The sequence below is a fragment of the Anser brachyrhynchus genome (assembly GCF_964034855.1).
Source record: "Anser brachyrhynchus genome assembly, chromosome: 3".
Lineage (NCBI taxonomy): Eukaryota > Metazoa > Chordata > Aves > Anseriformes > Anatidae > Anser > Anser brachyrhynchus.
Window position 1 is genome coordinate 59,898,035 of NC_137696.1, and position 27,837 is coordinate 59,925,871.

General features: G+C 39.3%; 1 protein-coding gene across 8 annotated transcripts in view; it reads right to left on the bottom strand.

Moving 5' to 3' along the window:
- Positions 1-4,812: 4,812 nt before the first annotated feature.
- The window catches only part of LOC308191905 (uncharacterized protein), a 176,367-nt gene continuing 153,342 nt past the window's right edge, over positions 4,813-27,837 (bottom strand). For 7 of the 8 annotated variants that reach the window (XR_013948370.1, XR_013948371.1, XR_013948372.1 and 4 more), the window contains one exon: positions 4,813-25,511. The gene's annotated coding sequence lies outside the window, so the exon portion shown is untranslated. The remainder of the gene's footprint in view (positions 25,512-27,837) is intronic. The other variant, XR_013948376.1, reaches the window with a different exon arrangement.

The window sequence follows — 27,837 nt, forward strand, 5'->3', positions numbered from 1 at the left end:
ACACTCTGTGTAAATGAATTCTACCATGCCTTTCAGGGCTTTGGAGGAGACCACTTTCACATGTGTGATGTAGGGCAGGGAACTAACATCCGTATCCTTGGGAGCATTAAAGCCAGGGTTTATGTGCAGAGCAGTCCCTCCCTTTCCCCACTGAAAGGTGGCTCTCCCATCCCCCACCCCAAAATCAGCCTCTGCAATGCTACCTCCACAGAACATGCCTGTAGTATTCCCACCCCTGTGTCATTTGCTGACACTAATTGAAAACAGGGACCTTGGCAAAATGGTCTACATTGAGAGAAAGAAAACATTAGTGTTATTGTGATGCTAATAGAGGATGCTGTAGTTAGGCTGGGAGGGGAGGGGGCAATGTGTATGCACCTCTTTTGATTATCCATCGTACTTCCATACATTTTTCATATATTGAAAGGCCATATAGAAAGGAAAAATGGAAAATGGTTTCTTTCTTTTTTTTTCTTTTTTTTTTTTTTTTGAATTACCTTGATAATGAGAAAAAAAAAAGAGAAAAAAAAGGAAGACTCAGACATATGTTCAAATGTTTCAGGCTATCCACAGTTAAAAGGAAGCTGAATTTAAACTAAGAAAAAGTGTAGATTTTTTTGTTTCTCTCTGTCCTTGAATCATTCTTTTAAAACACCATCTCATTATAGTCAAAGGTCCTAATTTCAAGAATGTCAGACTCCATGGGGGTTTCATCTTCTCTTTGCTATTCATTTCATGAATGGTGTGGACCTTCTTTTTGATCAGTCAGGGACTTTTGGGAATGAACCATAAGATGAAGGTGGACATACGTTGCTTTCCTTCTATCTAGTTAGATTCAAAGCTGTCATAGCATATAAAAGGCAATTCCCGGAACAGACTGCCTCAGATATCCATAGGGAATACACATATGTGATTAACCCAACTGGCCACTGGGTGTGACCATTGCACCACACAAAAGCGTCTGAGACTTTTCCAAAGACAGGTCTGGAAGTACTGAAGCTTAAAAAAAAAAAAAAAAAAAAAAAAAGCACAACCTTTTGAGGTATGAAATCACAACTGTAATGTCAAATAACTTTCTGTGTAGTTTTCGCATGCTTTCGGTGGAATCCCTCTCAAATGCCAGACATAAAACATTTAAAATCATAGTATAAAAGAATTCAGTGAGAAATCAGATTAATGCCATTACCAGAGTCCCTTTTTCCTTCTCCAAATGAAAATAAAGTCCCTTAAAGCTGCAGGTGTTTGGCTCTCTGTTCACTGAAGCCACATTAATAGAATAAGCACATTCATAGGCAGAATGGCTTAACTAGGCAGGATCCTAAAACTAGCTCCCAGCTACCTAGCTTGCAGTACTAGCCACTAAAAATAAAAGGGAAAATAAAGTCTATAAAAATTATTCCAGGGCACATTGATAAGGATTTTTCTTCAGCTTATTTATTTATTTATTTATTTATTTATTTATTTTAAAGTAAGAGAAAGGGATTTTGTCCAGTTACCCAGCTAGATTTGTGGCATTATGTAGTTCATATCAACTGACTTCAAAACGCTTCCCAATTTTGTGTTATTTTATAGCACTTCAAGCATTAAGAAGTCCCCGTATTTATCTTTTACATTATATATACTCTTATATTCTCAGTACTGTTACAGATGTACACACCAATTTGCAAGAACTGTTTTTCTGACCACTCCCAGGTTCTGTAGCGAAACGTTTGCATATTCCCTTGAGTCAGGTTGAAGTTCAGTTGTATCAGACCCTGATCAAAGAGTCAATGGTAGAATAACTTTACCTTGATCTCTAAAAAAACTGTCAGTCCTGAGATTGCTCAAGCTTACATAGGTTTCAACTACCTCAACAGGCAATAACTGAAAAAAAATCACCAAGAATACATCTGCACTTCTTTCATCCTTGGGTTCATACCCAGCTCCCTGGTCAGTGGACATCAACCACATGGATGTTACATGGTCAGTTTTACCAAAACATGAGTTTTCCCATGCAGAAGGAATCTGAAGCTGTAACTGTGGAAAACTTTATTACATTCAAAGCAAAGGTCTGAATTCAGATCTGCCTTTCAGATCGCATACACAAACAGAAATCCCACTTCCCAAAATTGCAAGGCACACCACTACCTTCTAAAGGCGTCTAAAATTCAGTGTGTGCTCTTTCTAAAGGGAAAGAAAACCAGCAAGGGAAGATAACCACAGTCTCAGGCTTCTCTCCATACTTTTATTTCTGATTATTTAAAGGCATGCTTTAGCAAAAACTGAAGCACAACCAAAATATATATCAAAATATATATTAAAAAATATAATAATAATAATGTCTTAGTATCTAACAGCTCATGCTGGAAACTATCCACACTTCTCAGACTTGCTGTGTTTTTTACACCAAGTGGGACATCTGGCATCTTCCTGAATTTGTGATGTGCTGCCAATGTTTTAACAAGGGGCATTCAGCAAACACCACTTTCCCTATAAGTTTGTGATAAACCTTAAACTGGGATTCTGTGAGTTAAGGGCTATGGAAACCATTCATTTGTTTCCCCATTTAAAAAAAAAAATAAAATAAATGTTTTCTTATAACCCCAGGCGAGGAAGGAGCAATTCAACTTGACAAATAAACAGAGCATTCTTGCTGGAAAGCCACATTTCCTACCCAAAAGCAAAATTCACAGGGTATATTGCTAGCATAGTGCATGGTTCATCCCGCGTGTAATTTAAATGTAAAAAGAGAGAAGGTCTTTAGAAAATTCCTTATCCTTGGTGAAATCTACTGCATTCAAAACAGGGTGGAGAAAGAACTCTCTTCTGAAGTGTCTTTACAGTCTCCAGGGAAAATATTCTTTATAAGACAGAAAGATTTAACAGGATTCAAAAAGGAGAGCAAGTGCCCTCAGGAGCAGAGCAAACACCTACCCATCCTTCAAGTTTGCCTGCAAGGGGCTCCTGACAACCCCACAGCAGTTTCCTCAAACACCTCCTTACCAAAGATCCTGTGTGTGTATACGTGTGTGCCAAGTAAACCCTAGACTTTTGTCACTATGGAAAACAAATCACAGCAGCTCTCTTTATCAACCTGTAGCATTTCATACATTTCTTGGAGTGGGGAGCAGTCACTTTCTCCATTATTGGGAGTGCCTGGCAGCTGTGACTACAGCCCGGGAAGCATTGCATCTATGCTAGGGCATCCTCCGTGATGTGTGCTTCAGCTTCACAATGGAGGGGTGTAGCAAATGGGGAATATGGGTGGGACAAAATAACCACCCTCATATATCTGACTGGCGGAAAAAAATAGAACCCAAAGTGTGGCGTCTGAGGGGCATCCTGTTATCTGGTGACTCTGTCACCTCCCCCTGACCATGCCATAGCCAGGTTCTTCAGGAACAGGGTGCAAAAGGCTCCCCTCCTCATTCAGAGGCTCATTTAGTAGTTTTCACGGAAATTATGTGCTTGAAATCTGTTAAATGGGGTTTGTACATTTTGTATATGACTGCTTATGTAGTAGCTTATAAGAAAAATTCTACAGGAGGTTGGATTTTAACTGAAAGGAAAAGGTTGTATGTCTCACCGTCAGCCCTCAGGAGGTGCTCAGAATCTTGATTTCCTTCACCTGTAAGGTTCAATCATTTCAACTAACTTACAGGCTACCAGGGTCAAGAGCTTTGAAAAAGGATGCAAAAAGTTGCTGGGTGTATTTTCTCTCCTTGGAGTTTCCATGGCACAATAAATAACAGACATTTGGTAGGATTAATGTGTTAGTGATAAAGCAGTAGCCTAGAGACACAGTGATACTATGGCAGTGCTGTAGAAAATCAGGCTGTATAAAAAAATATTCTCTACCAGAGACCTATTTTGAGAACTGTGCAGTATTAGAATGGCTAGTGCACACACCATTCAGCTACCTTTGTCTTTGATAAACTGAGTTTATCCTGCCAAATTTATGTCCCCAATGAGGGAGGGAGGGAGGGAGGGAGGAAGGAAGGAAGGAAGGAAGGAAGGAAGGAAGGAAGGAAGGAAGGAAACATGTCACATACCCTGGTCCCAATTTGAATTGAGTCACCTTATTTTATTCTCTTCCAGCATGATCTGATGCTTCTGAATGTTAAAGGTGAGTGATATGAGAGAGAATAATAATTCCAAAAAAAAAAAAAATCTTTCAAAGAATGCTTCACCGCTAAAAAATTACTCCTAATGAAGCTTGAATAGCTGCTTGGTAGAATCTATTTGTTCCATGGCCTAACTCTTGGGAGATAAGCTTTCATGTCACCAGTCTTGAATCCTTGGGAGACATCTTTCAAATACAGAAGTTTCATATTTCATGATGGAAATTTTGAAATATTCGCAGCTGCACTGCTCTGTCAGGCCCATGGAGCAAGTATCTGTAACTCCAAACAGGAGCAAGGGCGGCGGAAAATTCCACACCTCAGATCTGTTTCATATTAGTATCTGGTATTACCTACGAATTAACATTTCGATGTTTGAGAAGACATTGTCTCCCCTATAAGCACTTGGAGATGTTTAAGCAAGTGTTAGTATGTTAGCTCTGTGGCTGAATAAAAACACAAACCATTACAGTTAATTTCCATACAGAAAGGGAATAAGCTACCAAATGCGAGTCTAAATAGCACATAAAAATCTTTCAGCCCTTTACTATCAGAAAGGAAAAGAGAGACAAACAACAGGCTAATGAATTCACAGATTTGGAGTCAAATTTTCTGCTAGTATAACTCCCATATAATTCTGTGAAGATCTGTCATTAGAGAATTTCACATTGATGGAAAAGTTTTTTTCAACAGACAGAATTTATTCCTTTTTCAGTCATTTGCAAGCACATAACTGCAATCAGTTGGAGTGGAATCAAGTCCAAGTGGAGGGAAATAAAATTCTGCTATTCTCTATCATCATAGGTGGATATTTCAGTTCCTAGTTTTCCTGATATCTGCACTTAAGGGAGGAGGGATAGTGGGAGTTTGATGGAAAGGTTCATCGGGTTTTTATCAGCTGGAAGGGGAAAGAGCGTGTCTTGCTGTGGTTGTGTCCCAGCCTCCAGCAAGAGGAACATCTTGCTGTGGTTGTGTCCCAGCCTCCAGCAACATTTTAGGAGAATGGCCTCCTGTGAAACACTGTAGAGCACATAGGGGAAAACAGCAAGTGAATTGTATTTGCAGTTGAGGTCCCTTATTCTTTGTTGCCTTCATTTTGTTTTGAAAGGAAGAAACAGAGGTTTCATCAATATCTGAGGACTGCTAACAGTCCTCATATTCCCACTTGACAAAGCATTTAGTCATTCAGATGCTCCAGCTTTGCAACTGCTGCCATTGTCAGCTGGTTGATTAGCTCTTCGGTTTTCTTTTCACACATTTCATCCCAAAAGTACCACTGCATGGTGTAGTTTCAAAGATTTGTGTTCCTTTAAAAACATTGTTGCATTTTTTTCTGTTCTTTTTTTTTGTTGTTGTTGTTCATATTTATTTTTCTGTTAACTTTCTCAGATGGGATGACAAGAAATGAATGAAATAGCCCAGCTGAAAATATGCCGCTGATGTGTACAATGGTTTTATATTTTCAGTATTACTCTAATGTTTTATCTGTATTTCCAGCTATCACTTCACACTAAGCAGATGTTTTACTGGGCTGTCCACAGCGATTCCCTGCTCTTTTTTCTGAGTGATGATCGTGAATTCAGCACTGTCTGTGGGCATTTAAATCTGCACTATCTGGCATTTATCAACCCTGAAATTCAGCTGTTTCTCTTCTGATTATCTGCATATTTGTAAGGTTTAATACAAACTGACGTTAATGTCTATGGCATCTCTCAATTTAATCACCTCACCATCATTTCAGGTCAATTGTTTCATCCAAATTTCTGAGAAACAAAAAAGGCTTGGAATTTGTGTGTGCTTTTTTATTTTGTTGTTCTCCTCTACATTTGTCCTTTTGTTCTTTCATCTTTACCTTCTTTTCACCCTTGCCCTTTTAGGCTTAAAACTGCTTTTCCAAATGTTTCACAGTTTCCCTGGAAGAGACTTAAGGAAGAGAATATTTGAGATCACTGAATGGGTCGGTAATACAGTCTGTCATCTATTTGTAAGGTATTTGAATTCAGCGTATAGTAAAGAAATTCTGCCTTTTTCAACAATTTAAATATGCTTTCCTTTTCAGCTTATATGTCTGCAGTATTTGTGATTTTGCATCAGTGCTAAGAACCATGAAGGTGCTGAATACTTTGAATCTGATCCCCAAAAAATTAATCATATTCTAAAATTTACATAAAGGAATGTCCATTTAGATTCCAAACCTTATTTATTTGCAACTGGAAAAAATGATTGAAGACTTACAACAAAAATTTCCCTCTTGTTTGGATTTAAAAGTGTGTTATTTAATTGTGATATAAGAAGTTATACGGTACATTTATGACGTAATTTTGTAATCAATTACCTGTGAGAAATGATCACAGAAATGACATTTAATTTTGCTTCCTATAATCATGCAAATCTGAGAGCTTAAAAATCACCTGTTCTTGAGCTACTGTAGTAATACTTGGTTATATAGAACTTTGTGGTAACTGAACAAAACACAGTCAAAAACATGCCTCAACTTACCTGAAAATTCCTCAATTATTTACGTAAAAAAAATATTTAAGCAAATGAATTTCTGTCCTGTCAGTAACAAGAATTCTCAAGAAGCATGCAGAATGAATGCAGGCATCATGACTGAGATCTGGGATATTATTTATGCTTCATGGTAAGGGAAAGTAAGAGGGCATTAGGCCAACATAATAATCAGTCTCACATGAGCTTACATTGATATTATGGGCTCATTTTTGCCTGTAACATATCTCCTCACTGATATGACTTAGATCATTGGTCTTCAGAGGTGAAAAATCTTCTCCGTTGACTCTCTTGTATCACTGAACGCCATGTCTACAAGATAACTTTCCATCTGTCCCTGCTTCCAGTAAAGTAAAAGATAGTTGCGTGATTTCAGCCCTAACTGTGCCCTGACAGACACAAAGCACCTATCGACATAATAACTTTACCAAACTGGCATAAAGATGAATATTCTCCTCAACCATACCTAAATAGATATGTATATATGTGTGTATATATATATATATATATGAATATATATATATATTCATTTTCAGGGCTTTTTTGTTAGACTAATTTAAAAAAAAAAAAAAAAAAAACTAGCACAAATATCTTCTGTGGTCAAGATTGAGAGTAAAGCCTAAGACAGATGTTACTTTCTGCCTCTCTTATTACCTTCTAGTTTTCTCGTACAAATTATTCAAGTCATTTGTTTGTTGATCTAGTATCACACCCAGGTAAAATTAACTGGCTTCATAGAACACTGGAAACATTCACACATTTTCTCTGATGATAACTGAAGAGTCCAAAAAATGTGTTTTAGTACTTTGAAAGGGAGTTTCACATTGAAAAGTTGCTTTCTTTAGTCACTACCTGTGTATCCTGATTACAGTGCTATTCTACTGACACTTGTCTTAGCAGCCATCTGTGTGACAAATGAGCAGAAAGCCCTTATGACCATCTAGACATATACTAAAATAACCAAGGATTCATGTTGGCTCCAGCACACTTTCCACCTTTGAACATGTTCAGATTTTAAGTGAACCTAAATCTGTAAAGTTAGATTACAGTAAATGCACTAAATTCGTAAACATGGAAAGTTTTTTGTTTTGGTTTAAGGTAGAGGCAGGGGCTTATAAAGATAGACAGGAAAAAAGGAGAAATGTAAATACATATTGAGATAACAGAATGCAGTTCAGATGTTATAAATCTGAAGGAAGTAGATTGCCTTTTCCAAGACTCACCAGTCTCTCATGGGTGTCATATTTCATAAAGCTCATTACTCCACCATGTACTTTTAAATGTATTAGGCAAACTGTCACTTCTGTTTAAAATCCATTGGTCCACATGAAACTTCAGATCCTTCCCAATAAGAGTAACAGGCTAAAGATGTCTCCTAAATTCTCGTATGCAAGAAAACAGGGCTGAGTAAGGCCCCCCCAGTCAAACTGAAGAGTAAGAAAGCAATGCACAGGCAATGCAACCAGAGACATTTGGCTGGGATGAGTACAGGGATGCCACCTGGACATGTAGGGAGGCTGAAGTACTCAATTTTTTTCCCTCAGTCTTCATTGGCAATCAAGCTTCCCACATCTCTCAAGTTTCTCAGTTCCCTGAACTTCGAGGAAGGGACTGGAGGAGTGCAGTCACACACTGTAAGTGAAGATAAGGTTCAAGACCTCCTGATGAAATTGAACAGGTACGAGTCTATGGGTCCTGATGACATGCATCCCAGGGTACTCAGGGAACTGGCTGATGTAGTTGCCAAACCATTATCCATCATATTTTTAAAATGGCAGTCAGGTGAAGTCTGCAATGACCAGAAAAAAGGAAACATCAGACCCATTTTTAAGAAGGGAAGACCCAAGGAGCTATAGACTTGTGAGCCTCAACTCTGTGCCTGGGAATATCATGGAACAGAACCTCCTTGAATCTATGTTAAGGTAAATGAAAGTCAGGGAGGTGATTCAAGACAGCCAGCATGACTTCACCAGTGGTAAATCGTGCCTGACCAATCTAGTGGACTTCTATGATAGCGTGACTATACCAGTGAACAAGGGAATACCAAACAATGTCATCTACCTGGACCTCTGAAAGGCTTTTGACACAGTCCCACGCATCATCCATGTCTCTAAATTGGAAAGAGATGGATTTGAAGGATGTACTGTTCAGTGGATAAGGATTTAGCTGGATGGCCTCATTCAGAGAGTCGCAGTCTGTGGCTCAACGTCTAGGTGGAAATCAGTGATGAGTGGTGTCCTTCAAGGATCCATACTGGGACCAGTGCTGTTTCATATCTTTTTCAATGACACAGATGGTAGGATTGAGATCATGGTGGGTACTGCACCTGGGTCAGGGCAATCCCAAACATCCGTATAGACTTGGGGATGGACGTCCAAGCAGCCCTGCAGGGAAGGACCTGGCAGTACTGATGTATGAAAAATTGGACATGAGCTGGCAGTGTGTGCTTGCAGCCCAGAAAGCCAATCATATCTTGGGCTGCATCAAAAGAAGTCATAGAAATGTCATTAGTAGGTCAAAGGAGGTGATTCTCCCCCTCTTCTCTGCTGTTCTGAGACACCAACTGGAGTACTGGGGCCCCCAGCACAAGAAAGACATGGACCCTTTAGAGCGAGGAGGAGACCAGAGGAGGGCCACAAAAATTATTAGAGGGTTGGAATTCCTCTCCTACAAAGAAAAGCTGAGAGATTTTGGAGGGGGCTTATAAAAAGATGAAGAGAGACTTTTTACAAGGGCATGTAATAATAAGGACAAGGGGTAATGATTTTAAACTGAAAGAGAGTGATTTACATTAGATATAAGGAAGAAATTCTTTACTATGAGAGTGGTGTGGCACTGAAACAGGCTGCCCAGAGAAGTTGTGAATGCCCCTTCCCTGGAAGTGTTCAAGGTCAGTTTATATGGGGCTTTGGGCAGCCTGATCTTGTGACAGATGTCCCTGCCCATGACAAGGTGGCTGACTAGATGATCTTTAAAGGTCTCTTCCACCCAAACTATTCTATGATTCTATGATTCTGTGATTCCACAATTTTGTTGCTGTAAAATTCTTCTATGAAAGACAAATACAGAAGATATTGCATATGTTTAATAGACTTCTCTGTAGATGAGATTCCTAAAATAACCATTCTAAAGGTACTGAGTTCTGGGGTCTTGCTTTCTCAAAGAAGGGTGGCCTAACCTGGAAAGGAATTTTGTGAAAAAAATGTTTTTTGAGAGTTTTTTTGAGAGTTCGTTGTTTTTTTTTTCTGTAAAAATAAAGATTGTTTTATTCTTTTTATTGTGCCCAATGAAATAAAACATCTCAAAAACATGTCTCAAGGGATGTAATGGATGAAGACATTGTTCACTGTAGTGAACTTGCTAACTTGTATGCAAAGTTTTGTACTTACACTATTGCTAATTTTAGAAAAACTTTGGGACTTTAAAAAAAGATCAAGCAAACAATTGCTTCCAGCAGGATAGACATTTATTCACAGACTCTGAACAACCTAGGCTTTATCTCAAAGTGCACACATAAAACCACCTGGCACTTAATTCGTCTACAGCCCCACTGCCTTGCTTGTTCAAATGTCATTATATTTTAGTCCAAATGAAAATAGGGTTTGATTTACAATAATAATAATGATCATTTATACAACATTTTTCAAGTAAGGATGGCAGATCACAGGATAAACTTAGAACTATTTATATAGGGATTGCTTTGCCAGTATGTAAGCCCAGCAAAACGAAAGGTGATAGCCTTCAAAAAACAGCTGGACAAATATTATCCAATTTATACATTATCTTAATTAATTTTTACCTTTTTTCTCAACTAATTTATTAGAGTAATTTTTTGCAGTACTAGTAATCAACCAGCTGTATAGCTCTGCAAATACTGCTCATGGAATAAATCACTTGACGGATAATGACAATTTTAATAGAAACATTTACTTGGCAAATATTTTTTCTGATAATTGAGGAGCTGAGCTTTAAAAATCATGCAATAACATTGTGTAGCCATTCTAGACAGACATAAAAAATACCTTTAAGTGAAATTGTAGGAAGAATTTTACACAGCAGGAAGTAATTAACCAAATGGAACTATGGCCATAATAGTGAGATTAATACTTTTAACTTGTGAAAAGTTGTCCACATTCTTTAATTGTTAGATATGCTCTAAGATCTTGCCTCATATCTCGTCAAAAGAATCTTTAACCAGGTCTATCTGTACTTCTAAAGAAATTCTCTCTTTTGAAAAGGCTTGGCTTGCACAAGACTTTAGCTGAACAAATCCCATTAACAGCAATGAGAGTCACTCAGCTAAATCCCCCGTGCCCCAGAATGGAAACAACAGCATAAGTGATGTGCAAGTTCTTACTCCTCTGAAAATGTAAAAACATGAAATAGAAAGGAAACAGCTTCTTCTGTCACAGATGCATGATCATCTTAAAGTACCATGCACCCTCCTGGAGAGAAAGGAAGGAAGTGAACAAAAGGAAGGATATGGAAGGAAAGGAGAGGAAGGCAGGGAAGGATGAGAAGATTCTAGGAAACAAGGAAGCAGGGAAGGAAAATGCATGTGTATGAAAAGTAAAATTATAACAAAACAAAGGTCATCACCTACACCTTGTACCAAATATACCTGCATTTTGTGTTCCAAAGGAATTCTCTAGGCTGCCTGGCCTCATCTTTTTCTTTTGAAGTTCTTTCTGGATTTGGCTCTTATCTAAGCAGTTCACGCATCCCTATTGAAATGCTCGAAAATGTAGCAAGGTGTGAAGAGGAACAGAAGATTAAGCAGGGCTGTAGAAAATACCCATTTATTCATCTTTCAAAGGCAGTAGAAAGGGAGTCGAACACATCTTTATTCTTCTGTGAGAGGATCCTATTGTTCATCTTGTTCTAATTATGAAATTTGAACTTAAAAGGAAGAAAGAGAACACCCTTCTGACAGTGTGCAGTACATATTTTCTGGAAATAATTCTTATAGAGATATATGTCAACTCTATGTATCCAAGAATGACCCAACAGTCACAAAGCAACATACAGAAGCATTTGATACAATCTACAAAGCTGCACTTCTTGATCTATTTGTGTTCCAGGCAGATTAGAGAACTGTGTGGCAGAAGAAGAAAACACAGCTAATCTTTCGTGACTGCTAGACAGTGCTGCAGAAATGTAATTGCAGAACCAGAAACTCCATGAAAAGAATGCCATGCCATTTACCACAATTCAAAATGAATCCAATTATTCCTTAATCACACTAAAGGGCATGTTCTTCAAGCACAAATAAAAAGAAAACTGTAGGAATTGAGTCTCCAATAAAAATCCATGCAATTTGTAGAGTGAATCTCTTCTTAAAAAAAATAAAAATATGTCAAGAAAGTACTGAAATACTTTCCACTCCTACAAGTCATAGGTCTACTAGAATTGTCACCTCCTCCTTCCCCCTCCATCTAATAAATAAATAAATACATACAGAAAAATGCTAGAATATATTATTATTCCTATTAGCCTGAAGATTACAGGAAGGCGAAAGAAGGGCCATTGTTGTCAGATCATCTTGAGTAAGTTGGATTTCATTGCTTTCCAAAGGGCTCTTCTGCAACTCTCAGATTTATACATAAGTGGCACTTTCATCTCTAGGTAAAGTGCTTCAAGTAAGGAGATACAAAGAGGCTGGGGACAATAGCTTGGAGTAAGGTACTTCCCTCTTCTGTCTAGTAATCAAGCATGACATTGACAGTTCTGCAAATATTTCTTGTACGTGTTTGGATTGGAAACAATAACATCTGTAGTTCTTAATAGGACATGAAGTAAAGTTTTCATTAGCATTTGCACACCCAGCAACAACTCACGACAATATGCTTCTTTGCTCAGTCATTTCCAAAGTTTCCACAGACTTTAGATGTGTGGAGATTTTTTCTTCCTCTTTCTCTTCCCCCCCAAAACAGACAGGACTAAGGAATAAAACATTAGTTGGCCTGCATTCTGAGGACATAGATATTATTCACAGCAGAATGAACATGAGTTTCTTATCTTCGGTGCCCAATTCTTAGCAGATTCTTAATCACATACATACTCTTGTGCAGGACTAGACTTAGCTTGTTTCAGCACTGGGGCTGAAGCACTGTTTATTTACTCCTTTACTCACAGCCACAATGTCTCACACAGAAAGCGTGAGCTACACGCAGCTGAATCCTGCCTCTTGCTGAGGCTGTGTACCTTGCACTTGACAGCATTGCACCATCTTTTCTGCAAAGATCCTGTGTACATTAACAGGGAAGGATATGACTCTGGCTCTTGGTTTCATGTAGGCAAAACACCCACAGAGGAGTCTTCAACCACTCTTCACCTGATGGTTAGTAAAATTCATTACCTTCCATTGACGATGCTTTAATGAGAAGTACAGTGGATAATGAACGTCTCAGTTCTTTCCCATCTCTACATCAGAATAACCTCCTTCAGGACACCTGAAATGCAAGGAATAAGCTAATAGCTTGTACTATTGGAGTTAGTTTGGAGTCATCCTCTGCTGGATACACATGGTCTATATACTCTTCTTCCATAAGCGTCCTCTGGAACCCCATTGAATCAAGACTTTGCTTATCCACTGCTGGAAGAAAACATTTGTGCACCCACAGAATAAGCTAAATTAAGCTAACTTGTTTTTCAGATATGACAGACTCTATTATAAAAGCTTTAGACAAAAGGTGCCTGGTTGGAGTCACTTTGCAGCAGGAGCCACTTACATTTTATTGTTAAAATAAAGTAAACAATAGCACTGCAAAACTGAGAATGAAGCTTTAAATTCAATCAGTAGGATCCAAATGTGGAAGATTCAATCTACCTGTAGCTAGACAATGGTGCAACATAACTGGCTTCCTTAAATAATACAGGGGTGAAAAATCTTGTTTCTATCAAAGCATAACTATTCTCACCTGTATTTGTCTCTGCAGGACTGTAGCCCTCTTCATAACAGACAGCCCTAGTTTTCAAAGTGACTTTCCCCTGCACAAGACATGTTGCAGTGCCTGGGCATGTTCAGAAAAGCCTTCAGAACTATGATGTCTGTCTGCTAAGATAGACTTAACAACAACAACAAAAAAGCACCTTGGCCAACTTCCAGAGTATTTTGTCTGTCTGAGGTCACCATTGTGACCATATTTACAGAAAGTACTTGATCACTATTGTCCTATTAAACCAATCACAGGCTGCTGATGTTTGTATCTGTTCATAACAGCTCTTTGTATTCTTACAGGTATGATCCACCCCAGTGGAGAGGGGTGAGAAATCACTGCAGTCCCTTCTGAAGCTCAAATTCCACGTTATTCTGGAATAGAGAAGGCTTTGATATGAAGATGGTTTTCTAACAGAGCTCATCTGCAATAGATATCACTGGATTTTCAGTCACTTCCTTGCCCAGCTGACCTATCAAAATATCCTAACTTAAAATGGAGCTTTCCTATTTACTTTCTGGATCACCTTTTCTTTAAAATGCTTATACGACTTAATAAAAAACAACTTAATGAGTTCTGTGATACCACCATAAAACCCTGTCTTCTGTAGGAATCATACCAAGTATAATTATAAGTAATTATTATCCCACACACAGACTGAATTCAAAATGAAGTCCTTCAACACAGAATTTGATTGGAAACAATTTAAAAACATGAGGTATATTTAATTATCTATATTATGATAGTGCCTAGGGGCCCTAACTGAGATAGGGATCTTGTTGTGATATACTTTAGAGAAACACATAGTAAGAGAGTTGCCTCAGTTTGCAGTCTAATTGAACAAGGTGGCAGCAAATGCAAAAGGGAACAGATTAAACAACTTGACCCTGCTCAGTAGCTCTGAGACCTGAGCTCCCTTGATTCCCCTTTCAGCTCCTACTCTTTGGCTCTCATTGCCTTTCCACTGCAAGAAGAGACAGACTGTCAGGATGGATGGGTCCACAAGCCTCTATACATGACCTACTCGGTGATGCATGTCACATGAATTAATGTGTATACACTTATAGTTCTGAAACATATGCTTACAATCCTAAAAATATTTGTACAGCATATAGAGGAATTCAATATTTCTCTTAAATGTGGTAATCTAGCCAGATACCTTAAAAGTTAGAAGCTAATTGGGTTGAAATTAAATTCAACTAATAAAACATTATCAAAGTCATACACAAATATAGGTCTTGACACCAACATGGAAAATGAACAGTTCCAAATTTCACCACATAGTTCCTATTCAAGAGAAAATTTCTAGCCAGCTAAAACTTTCCATTGTCAAACATAAGTCTCAAATTCTAACAGCAAGCATGTCCCAAAATGATATAAATAAAGCAATACAACATTTACTGGTCCACACATCAGCTGGACCAGGTGGCATCTCTATACATTTTTAAACAATACAACATAATATTGTATTAACACATGCTTGCATAAGTATATGTAGAGATACAAGACAATAATAATACTTAACACTAATCCTGAGGAAATCAGCATGGAAAATAACTTGCCTAGTAGAGGCTAGCAAAAGCCCTCAACAATGATAGCAAAATACTACTATATATCTGTGATAAAAGATTTCTACCTCTTTGCCTGACATTCTCATTGACTTGCTAAGTATTGCTTAACAGTGTACCACTAACATCAATATTAAGGAGTTGTTAAATATTCTACATTATTTATGATATGAAAATATGAAAAGCTTCTCAGTCTAGAATCCACTAAAGCTCTACAGAGTCTCCTCAAAGTATTTACATTCCCCTTCAGAAGTGTTAATGCTTCTGTTTGGAGGTTGAACACAGCTCTCTTACCAATATTACAAAACTGCAGCCTCTAACCTCCTACCTCCACACATCAGATTTGCTGGAGAGAGGTGTCCACCAGTTCTGTCCTCCATGATGTTGTCTTTGGAGCCAACCGTCAGACCACCCTCCTGTGGGCCCTATCCTGGGTAACCTTTCCAGGCACTTCCTTCCTTCTCTGCAAAAGGACAAACTGACAGGTGTCTACTTTGCACCAAGGGCATGCAGGTGTCTCTTAAGCATGCAATATTTTTGAACAAATTAAGGAAGAAAATAAAGTGAGGGAAGCAGGAAAAAAAAAAGTATGCTATTTTCTTGCCTTTCTAAAGCCAGTAGGAGAGAAGTACCTTTTATCCACTATGGCAGACCAGTCAAACCAATGATATTGGTATTTCTTTCCTAATGTATGTCAATATCCAGACGAACTCATAAATCTTTGTCTTGTCTAATGAACATTTCTGACATGCCAAATTTAGCTGCTGACTCAAAATATCTTTCAAGAAATCAAAATCCCTTAAATTTCAAATTGAAAAGAGTATATAGCAACTCCTTCACAAACTGTCCTGCCCTCCTTCTAAGAGCTGGTTTCTCTCTTTCCCCGTAAAACGCTCTTGTGACTTTATCATCCGCCCCTTAACCTGACACTGAAGCATAGGACTTGCAGAATCCATTTAGTAGCCATAATTCAGTTGGATGCCCAAATTCTGAAAGAAAAATTTTCAAGACAGCATGTAAAAAAATAGAAGTATGTCAAAAACCTGAAATGTCAAAAGCTCATCTGGTTTCCAGATTGAAGGTATCTGGCTGTGTCCTTTGGTTTTCCTTCATGACTTGTTTCAAAAGAAGAAGGGGAATACCACTCACACCCACACTAATAAAAAGCTGGGAACATAAACAAAATTCATTTTTCAAAAACCCCAAACACTTCAGTTCTTACTTCAAGATTTTATTTATTTGCTTGCTTAAATGGTGAGAAAATCTGAGTAAAAGTTGTTGGGTTTCGGGGGGGGTGGGGTGTTTTTGTGGTTTTTGTTTTGTTTTGTTTTGTTTTTTTCCAGAATCCCCTGTTGAAAAGAAATTCTCTTTTCTAATCAGTCCTGCCTGCCAACTAGGTGTGTCATCAATTCAATGGCAAATTTGTGACAGACCATCTTGTTGAAATTTTGGCAGCACACTGCTACATGTGAGCATTCGCAGAACACCAGTGTTTTCTAGGCTCACTGCCAAATGAATGCTTGGGAGAATGTATGTATATACTGTATTCCTGCAGTCTTCAAAGGATTAGCTTTGAATTACCTGAATTGTTTTGAGTTTGAGACATCATTAGGTTATATTAAATTACAAAATATGTAAAAATAAGAGCCTGCACTTGCTTGAACTAGCAACTATGCCACTTTTACCTTTGTGACTTTATCTGTGATGACATTTGCTTTTTTGTGCTCTTCTATTTAACAATTCTTCCAGGAGTTGCTTTTCTTTTCTCTCAGACTTGATTTTCAGCTCCATTGTTTTGCATTTTGCTTGGCTGCATAAGACGTGGGTACATCCCTTGCACTCTTTGGGAATGGGATTTTTTCCAAATGTTATTTATTTTGGGTCTTCCCAACATTGTTTTTAAGGCTTTTTCATCTAGCTTCTTTTTTTTTTTTAACCCAATCTATTTACTCCCACCCTTGAATGTCACTTCAGCCTTCTCCTCCTCTCCTTTCCATTTTTATCTCTCTCCCTCTATTGCCTCCGTTTCCCCATTTATATTATCACCACCTTTCTTTAACACGAGCTTCTTGGAGCGACATATTGATTTTACCTCCAGGAAGCTGAACTAAAACTAGAAATAAATTGTTCTGAATATTTCATTTTTCTTGAATAGGAGCTGAGCCTACATAACTATTTTGAAATGTTATTGACCTCAAAACAATGCCAAACCAGAATGGTTTCTGTTGCCACTGAGTTCAGACTGAAACTGAACCAAAAGATGCTCTGGTTTAATTGCCTGCCCACATATGCATCCGCAGTGCTTGCTTACCCTCACTCCCTACTCTCACACACCATCACTGCTAATTTTTGCCGTTCTGTCATTCCCCATCTCACATCTGCTGTTATTCTCTCCCCTCACCCCCAGCCACTGCTGTCTCCGGAGTTCATCCGTACCTTACCTTCCTTGTCTCTACATTTCACTCCCTCCAGATCATGGCTCTCATGCAGACAGGGATGTCTCTTTATATAATTTGTTGTTTCCAGAAGCAGTCTCTCCTATTTCAGTCATCACTGAGATCTCTTCTTCCATTTCTATCTGCTCACCTTTTCCCACTTTTCCTCCTTTGAACAGGGATGCCAAGAGTTAATTTTATGTCTCTCCCTCTATGTTTATATTACCTACTTCAGTTTTCATTCTTCACCCAAGATTCCCCAGATTTGGCTCTTGCTCTCTATCATTTGTGGGTGTCTTTCAACATCATCCACCAGTCCCTCAGAAATACACAGTCACCCACTTTTTCTAGGACAATTCTTTTTCAGTCGGTGAAGAAAATTGTCATTTGTGACAGTGTCTGTGAGCTCTTTATCTCTTCCTTTCATTTGGACAGGACATTAACTCTGGCTGGGTTGTATACAGCTACAAGGCAATCAGCTTCCCTGCTTTCCTTTCTCATTAAAACAACAGCGCAGCTTCATGATCTGAATCAGTTGTGCCAGAAGAAACACTGGGCTGCTCAAGTGGCATCTGCTGTCCGTCCATGCAGCAGGCCCCCATGTCCTCTGTTTTGTCACCAGTAGATCATATGACGTCTTGTCTTGCCTTACTTTCCTTTCTCTCCCCCTCCCTTTTCTCACAGCATTTCCAAAGAGTGCATCTTCTTTTTCTTTAGTCTTCATGTGCTGCTCTTTCTTCAATCCTATCTATCCAGACTGCTGCTTTAAAGGTCATCTCTTTCATTTTTAGAGGAAAGTCCTTCATGGATTATGCCCCACTCTTCTACCATCTCTTACTCTGCACCAAGAGTAAGTCACTTAAGAGACTCCTAACTATAACAGTTTCCCGTTGGCCATTTGCATGGTTCTCAGACTGATTTTTCAAATCCATTCATCTTTTGCTTTCCACTCTCCCAGATGCTCGGGAGCCACTCTCTATAAATAACTACAAAACAGTTCTTACCTTCTTTTAAAACTCTCTTGAAAGCCCTCCTTTTCCATGATTTGACAACATTCAGACTTCTGGTATGCTGAGGTCACTGCCTATGATGCTGACTAATATTTTCTGTGTTTCCTGGTGTTCCTCCATCTGCCTGTCTCCATCTGTTGTTTCTTTGCTTATCCTTGTGAGCTGCTCAGAGAAGGGACTGACTTGCTGCTCCCCGCTTGTGCAGCTGCTGCAGCCCGGGGTTCCTGGCCGAGGCCGGTGCCCATAGGTGCTCCGCTCCCACGGACTGCATGCGATGACCCAGCCCGTGCCTTGCTGAGGATCTTCCCACCCGCTGTACTGGGAGGTTTTTGTTCAGGTTGCCATCAGGCTGACTGCTGGCTTAGGCAATCTTTTACCTCTGGCGCCTTATGTTCAAGCATTGCTTATAGTCGCTGGTGGAAGTTATTTCATTGACCTCACTTAGTCAATATCACAAAACACCAAACAATTTGGCAGAATAAGATTCCCTCTGTGGGATAGCTTCCCCACAGCATGTGTCTGTCTCAGGGCCAGCTTTGCTAGTCCATCCATTTAATTCACTCAGAAAATTACAGTGAGAAGGTAGGACATAAAGTGACCCATTTGCCCGTTGCACTACTCTAAGCCTTTTTATTTGCTGCAGTATAAGTAGGGACCAGTGAAGAAAGATGATTTAGCATAAAAACCTGCCCAGCATGCTGATATGAATACTATGAATAGATCAGTGTTAGACACGCAGGACAGGTCATGACAGTGTAATGGCTGTCAGAGAGGAGGTTGCTAACGCCTCAGCTGAACTAAATTAATTCTCCCCAGGTCTCTCTCTGAACAGTTAAAGACACAAACTGGAATTCTAGCAATAAACGCTGGAGCGGGTCATGCAGGAGGATGATGGCTTAGATGCAAGTGGGAAGAGCAATAGGAACATGGATGCAAGGTTAGCAGATAAAGGGGAAGAAGCACACAGCTGGTGTCCTTTATTCACAGGATGGCAAAGGCCGATAAAATTTTGACATCCTAAATTGAATTACCAGAAATCCAAACATGAGCATATTGTATTAGACTCCCAGCTTCTGCTGCCTCCAATGAAGGGGAAAAAGTGATTTAATTTTTTGGACAATTGGATTCCAGAAATCCCAGATACCCAAAGATATGATGCAGAGGATCAGTAAGCTGGATGAAATCATGGCCCAGGTTACAAGAAAACTATGGCAATGCAAGTTAACAAATAAGCATTTTCTGTGGGGGAAAAGAGGTTGTAGTCTCACCTCTGTTTAGCAGTGCTCAATAGCTTTCACATGTGTGCTCCCTGTCAAACAGTATGGTGGCAATAGCACAGCTGAACAGCTCTCCACCCTCTTCATACCGAGGCTGCATGCATCCTGGTGACATTTAGCACGATATTTTTGATTACCATCTCATATGCTAAACTGTTTAATTTGCAGCTCACTAAATGCAATCTCTTTAACCTTATAAGGCTGAGCACTGTTCTGTTCTCATTCAAATCCTCCTTATGAATTCATTCCTTTGAAGCTCACACATTTAATAGGTGAAAAATTACAAAAGAGAAAACAAAAGGTCTAGCTGAGCTCCTTCCTCTGAGTTCCTCATGGCATGTCACCAAATCCCAGGTGATAAGATTACAAAGGCCCTCAAGAGAACAGCAAATCCTCTTGTCCAGTTCAGCTGTGTATCAAACTTTTTTAAAACTTCCCCATTGCAGTGGGGTAGCAGAAAAATAATTCCATCTCCTTTTAATGGGGTTAAGTCTTCCTGCATTTTTACAGAGACCATAGACGTATAGCTACCACAGTAAACTCTACAAGTAATGTGTTTTCCAAGTGCCTTCCACTGGGAGAAAAGAAATTCTTTGATTTCATCATGATTTTTCTCCTACATTTACTAATGCATTTTCTCAAGCATATACTAACACTTTTATCCCTTGAACATGTTTAGACAGGCTTTCAGTCCTTCATTCATATTAAGCTGGCATACACATAAAGTTTTCCAAATTTAGAACCATTTGGAAATGTAATTAGTGTTGTTTGTCCTTACCTCTAAACAGAGAAGACAAATGTTGAATAAGACATAGATAAGGTAATACCTTTATTTCTCAGTTATCCAGCACATAGTTCATGAATAATTTAAAGCTATAGTTCAAGCCTTTCTAAATAATGAGGGGCTTTGAAACATTTTCATTCTTAAGCTTCTCACTACATACATTTTATAAGAGATCCTAGCCCTTCAAGCTTCTTCCAAAGGTTTCAGGTTAGAAGTCCCAAAATGGGACAAAACTGCTACCATTGCTATATTTTTAGGACCTTGTTATGGCTTTAAATTAAGTAAATGTATCTTTATGTCTTGTTATTTATACTTCACCAAAAGCTTCTCTTACAAGGCAACAGTTCCATTCATTTAGGAATTTTGTTCAAATGCTTGTAAGTCTTTCCGGGAGGAACTGTTCAAGAGCTAAGAACAAATGCAAGCAACTACAAGAGTGAGAAAACAAAATGTTTGGCTGAACTCCTCCTCCTGAGTATCTTGTCACATCTCACAGAGTTGAAGAAAACAAGATCATGTCTTGAGAGGAAAGTTAGTTCAATGCACACTAGAATCTGCAGGACGCCAGCAAGATGATCTGATGTGTTGCAGAAACATAGTAAGGATCAGGATGCAAAACTTAATTTCTGATCTTTACACAGTTTGGTTTCTAGTCTCCTCATCACACTTATTTTACATTATTTTGTAATGTAAAACATTCTTTGGACATTATTCCAAATTGTTTGCTAACATTCAGGGTTTCTGAGGAAAGTACATTGGTGACAGCTTGTTTCACAAAGGGAATTGTGAGGGATGGACAAAAAATCCTCCTTCCCTCTACACACTGGAGATCACTTGGTGGAAGTCAACTTTTCCAGCCTCAGCCCAAGGCCTGCAGTGGGCAGAATGGTTTCTAGGAGCATTTCCTCGGGACTTCTGTCACAACAGTTCCCTTCCTGGCTTCTCAGTTTTCTGTTCCTATTTATCTTCTGGCTCTTTATGATGGTCAGCATAACTTGAGCTCTTCACACCAAAGAAACTGGGGTGAAGTATGTACATCCACAGCTCAGCAAAAACCTGTGCAAACACATGGCCTCAGCTCATCTTCCAGCTTTGCCAAGCTGGTTGGTGACTTAAGCATCGGTTCTCATAGCACCTTCTGTCATTAAGCAAACGGAGATTTAAACTCTTACACTTAACCAGAAAGGAAAGCAGGCAGCACTCTGTCCAAACACTGACCAGTGAGCAAACTTGCACTCCCTGGAAGCCCTCCAGACATTGCTTTCTGCAGAGCTCTTCCAAGAAGAGCAATGTTGGAGCTGTTCCGCTCAGACCCAGAGTCCAAACTATATCCAATTATAATTAAGCAATATCATTGTGGAAAGCATATTCCAATTACATTTGGAAGAACTGTTGGGTAGCAAAAACCTCCCATAAAATCTTCAGAGATTTTTGGCTCAGTCAGGGAGTCAAAAAACAAAACCTTGTATAACAGCTCACCATTTGTTCTCCACTTTAAAATTCTGCCTCAGCACAGAGAGGGGAGTGACACAAAGAGATGAGAACTTGAACTCGGAGTCTCAGAGTACACCAGCATTTTTTTCTTGCTTGATTGTGTACTAAAACTGCCTGTAAAGTCAATAACTTCCTATGGCTTCACAGCAAAGAGGAAAGATTAAAAAAGAGCCACGGTCCTTTGAAGATGTGGAAAGCAGTAAGTGAGCAGGCTGAATCCTCTTTGGATTTGAAAGTCTATGCAGTGCTAACAGTTCTACTTTAAGGTGTCAAAATTGCCTTAAATCTTTACCTTTGTTATATCCTGCTGTTACAGACATATAATAGAATAGGTCTGACTATTCCAAACCATTTAGACAGCATCATTTTTCTTTCAACTTTTTGGGAATATAGCTGATTAGCACCTTTTGTTTGTTTGTTTGTTTGTTTAATGCACAAGCAATTTTAATTACTTTAACAAGAAGAGCATGGCAATGTAAAGCACAACATGTTACCACACTGCAGATTTTACTGTGGTTGGTGATAATATACAAACATGAATTTTCAAAACAAGTGAAATATTGAGGCCTCTGTTCATGCGGCCACTAAACTCAGTGCAAAATCAGGCGTCCAAAAAGGGCTTAAGAGCAGAAATATTTTGCTACTCTGTGTTTGGAAAACCAGACTGTGCATTTTAAAGGAGAAGGAAACACCAGAAGGAGGGAAGAGCAGGAGGCATCAGATAGATTGAGACCTGACCTGTGCCACCTTGGCCAGGAACTTGGCCTGAGCTTGCACAGTAACTCAGTATACCCCACACCAAAACACCTCCTGCTGGGAGTCAGCACCTTGTCCCCAAGGCTGCAGCCCCAGGAGCTCCCAGGAGAGCAGTGAGAAGCTGAGGGCCCACCACAGAAAGCAGAAATACTTCAGAAAACTTCTGAAATAATTTCTCTATTTTAACAGACTTGATGTTAACCCTTCCTTCATTTAGGTGCAAAGTCAAACAGATCAGTTAGACCATCACCAGGGACCTAAGCCAGCCCCCTTAGATGTCAAACTGAACAAAGGGGAGTGGGAGGTGGCAACAGCTGAGGGGTGGTTTAAGGAGCCATTCTGTGCCACCTCCTTACTGAGGGGGTCACTGCCTCCTCTTCAGCCTGGACCAGAAGCAAACCAAGCAGACAGTCAAACTGATCTCCAGGCTCAGTCCCAATCTAGACATACACTGCAGCCATCATAGGCTTTTGTGCCCTTGGGCATCATCACTGGAGTGACAGCATCACCACCTTTCTCTCTCTCTTGTCTACTTTTGTAAGGCTCTCATGGATCTGGTGAGAGAACTTTTGAACTGCAGTGATGTAATTGCAATTAATAAGTATGATTACTACACACTCATTCATTACATTCAAATATGGCCCCTTTCAGTATGCCAGTTTCCTCCCATCACAGACATCCCTCGGCTGGTCCTATGAATTTTCCAGCCTCCTCCTATGGCACCATGAAGTGCTATTCTGGGCTGCATTGACACATTCTTGGCATCTGGTCTCTTCCTTAAGAAACCCCCGCTGTCTCGTGGGGATTGTTGAATTAGTTTGAGGTATGGCTTGAGTGTTGCCCCTGAGCAGACTCCCATAAGTTTCTATCAGAGATTAAACTGTGCTTTAAGCTCCAGGCAGCTAACTTAATGGAGGGCAGGGGATGGTAGATTGAAGCTCAAGTGTAGCTGACCTTCTAGCTCATAAAGCAGTAAAGACTCAACTATCCTGTGCTGCTAATACAAACACCCCTGCCGACAGCACACAACTGGAGAGGCTGACATAGGAAGAAGAAGCAGACAGGCTGAGGCACAGGGACAGCTTGGCTTGGGGTGCTGGCAGGGTCCTCGTCCCTGGCTCACCTTCCTCGCCACACTGCACAGGCAGCTGAACCGCATGGAAGTTTGCTCCCAAGCTGACACAGGTTAAGGTGCACTTTCTGGGCTAAACCATCACCAGTTTCAGCTTGTCTTAAAACTTGGAGTCATAAATTATTTAAATCAAGTCTTTCTTATTCCTTGGTCTGAGTTTTGAGCAAAACTGTCTTGAAAGAGTAGAACTTCTTTGGGGCTATTCAGGTTGGCACTGCAAACAAGTTGAACCTATGGCAAAACTTACAATGTTTTGCATGGGGACAGAGAATGTAACCGCTCTGCTGTAAATCTAACTTCTTAACACTTGCTATATAAATTTTTCTTTGTAACTTTTTATGGGTTCCTTAAAGAAATGAGACTTACACAGCTCACTGTCTTCAGCCTCCTGCCTGTCTGTCTGTCAGTCTGTTTCCCCACACCAGTAACTTTTAAACATACTGAGTAACTTTGAAAAAATCTGAAAATTGCATAAATGTCTTAGGAACTTGGCAGGCACGTTGAGAGAGATCTTGAAGTCCTAACCAAGAAAGAGGCTGGAATAGGAGTTCAATTTTTAATAAAAACCAGCCGATCCAAAGGCAAAACAAAAATCAGTAGGAATCCGAACTTTGTAACTTCTACTTCTTATGGAATTACTTGCTAGAAATGCAAGTGACACACTTTGGAATACATGAGGAAAGATTAACAATAGTTAAGCATCTTGTTAAGCACATGGAGCTTGGCAAAGCAGTAAGCAGGGGACAGGATGTGATAACCACATGAAAGTATCTAAAGCATTCAAATAACAGCGCAGGAAAGAAGTTGTGATCACTGCAACTCATGGCAGGCCAAGTATGAGCTAGTAACAGCAATCAACACAAACTTCTCACTCCCCTGTGTCGGTCTGAGTAGTGAAACATACATGTATGCAGGAGAGGAGCCCACCATAACAGCTGGTGCCAGTTCTAATATTCACATTTGAAAAGGATCATAATGATCTGAAATTTCACAGCCAGGTCTAAAATCTGCTCACTCCACGAGACTTCCCTCCTTCACACTAAAAATCTCATCCGTAAAACCAAGCTAATTTGGCTCCTGAGACTGTGAGGAAAATCCAAGATAAGTAGTCAAATGCCACAAATAGACAGATGTGGTACAAAACTTGGAGAGCTCAGTGATGACTACAGCTTCATGGTGCATGGTGCTGCATCCCCCCAGCTATGACTGATTCCTGAGATGTAGACCCACACCCCTCAGCTCCTTCCTGAGCATTCATTTTGATCAGTAGTACACCTTCCATCCTAAAAGACAACACGCAAAGTTTTCACACCCACTGCCACTCCTCCTCACCGGATGTATTTTTGTCAAGTAGTTCTCTCTGAATTCCACTCCAGGCATCTGCATGCTGCTGTCATTTTTTCTGCCTGAGGTTAACTTTCTCGGTGTCCTGTTGTCTTCCTTGGTCCAGGAATATAATCCACAAGGATTTCAGGATCCCTTTGCTCTAGTGGCATTTCCAGTTTCTGACTGTGGAAAAAATATCGATGTGAGTTCCTTGAAATCCTTTCCCTAAGAAGTGTCAATAATTATCATCCTGGCACACAGAAAAGAGACTTTGGCAGGTTGCCCAGTAACATCAAACAGGTCTGGAACAGTCACAAAAGCTCAGCTTTCTGTAACATTACCTGACATGATTGTAAGAAATCACATATCTGACTTCTAGGAAGTTGAAGAAATGATATATTCCTTGCTTAATTTTGGTCAGCCATATAAGACCTTTTTGATACGGTGTTACAACAATTCAAGAAATAAACTACTTTCACTACCTATCTAATTGTTATTTCAGTGATGAAAAATAAAAATATAAAAATCTTACAGGTCAGGTTCACAAAAATGCCCTGACCAGAGCATTCTTTATTTAACATTATTGTTCTATGAGCTGTGAGGTTTTAACCAAAGCTGCACAAAACTTTCTGCAAACTCAGAGAAAATTGAAGGATTTTTTTTCTCATTTTGAGCTTCACAAAACCCCAAAGGCAAGAATTGCTTTTTTTTTCTTTACTTTTTGTCAGATAAGCAAAATATCAGAATTGAAATTGTTTGTAAACCACAGAAATCATTTGATTTTGAATCAAAGCCATTACCACAGTGATATATGTCAGTGTATATTGTTTGGCTCAGAGTTCCCTTGAGAGGCACAAGAACTTGAGTGAACCTGACATGGTCTGAAGGGCTGAACAGACTAACCTTCAGCATATCTCATTTCCTATATATGAATCTGCTGAGGCCTGAATTGTATCCATATTGAAAGTTCTTTAAACATCAGTGTATTTCCTATCCCAAGGAAAGAAGTTTTTCCCATTTGTTTCAGTACAAATTCAGAGTCATTAGGTAGGAAATCCTATGTTGAAGCAAACTATTCTCAAATCAATCTATTAAATTTACCCCAGAGGCACTCTTTCTCCATTTCTCAGTGTCAAAATGGCTCTGCTCTTCCTTTTAAGTTTGCCTTTATATTCTCAATATATCCATTTCTAAGATCATAATATAAAATTATCCAAAACTCTATTACATGTTCACAGTTTGACCAATGTATTAAATGGGGGAATGTTTAATGCCAGAAACACAAAGAGGAGATGAAGTAGGAGAAGTCAATGTACACTAGTAGACAATGACTCTGTCGTTTCGTACGGCACTGAAATACCAAATAAGAAATCTGGCCATAACCCACTGGTCAACAGTAAGGGTTTTTTTCCCACCATAAGACTTTTCTAACAGCAGCTACAACAAGTGATGGAGAAGTAAATCATATTTTTTGCTTGACCCATGAACTATACTGAATATATTATGATACTTCTTCTTAATGGTTGTTATAATTTTGCACCAAACCCCAAGACTCATTCAAACTCCACAAGCACACAAAATTTCCTGTTGCCAGCTCTTAATCAGCCCTAAAATAGACATTATAAACCTACAGCTCAACCAGAGAAATCAGCAAGGAGGCAAAGCATCCTTGCAAAAGGATGCTGTGAGAAAAAGCAAGCAGAGCAGTAAACTGCACCATGACCCTCTGTGATGCACCTTCCCATGGCTGATATCAAATGATTTCTGTTCTTCTTTGCCTCCCATACACGTTTCAGTAAATACACAAAAGCCGAATATGTAAATGCACAACACCAAACTTAAGGGCTACCAGGAATTAAATCCTCAGCTGGCACAAATTATCATTGCTTAACTGAAGTCACTCTGCACTAGTGGATGAGCCAACTCTATATTTCTACTCCACCAGTCAAGTGATTCTGGAATCCCACAGCTCTCTTTTCTATTTCTACTGCATTTTTTGTTTGTTTGTTTGTTTGTTCATTTGTTTGATTTTGCTATCATATCTTCTCCAAACCTGTTCATAAAAAAGCTGTTATTGTTATTGTAATGCACACCTCGATAAAGATGGATTAACAGAAGTATCTTAATAAAAGAACACCTGGGATATTCACATTGTCACCGATTCCACTGTACAAGGTGGTGGGATGGATATGCATGTGCCATTCTGTCACCCTTACCGGACCACCATGAATGTTGTGCTACATTGCCCATATGCAGTCATTAGGTAAATGGCTGACAGTGAAACCTAAAGTTCAAAACACCAGATGCAAGATAAAAATCTGTTTATATAAATAAACTGGAGGTCAGACAGGACATTATAAGAAAACTGGTTTCCACCTAGCAGAGACTGATATGAAATTGAATTTGTGTTACTAAAGAGTTACAGAGATCTGAGAAAAGTATTACAGTACTTACCATGACTAGCAAAAAAAATATCTTCAAAATGTTCTTATATTGTTAATATCTTGCT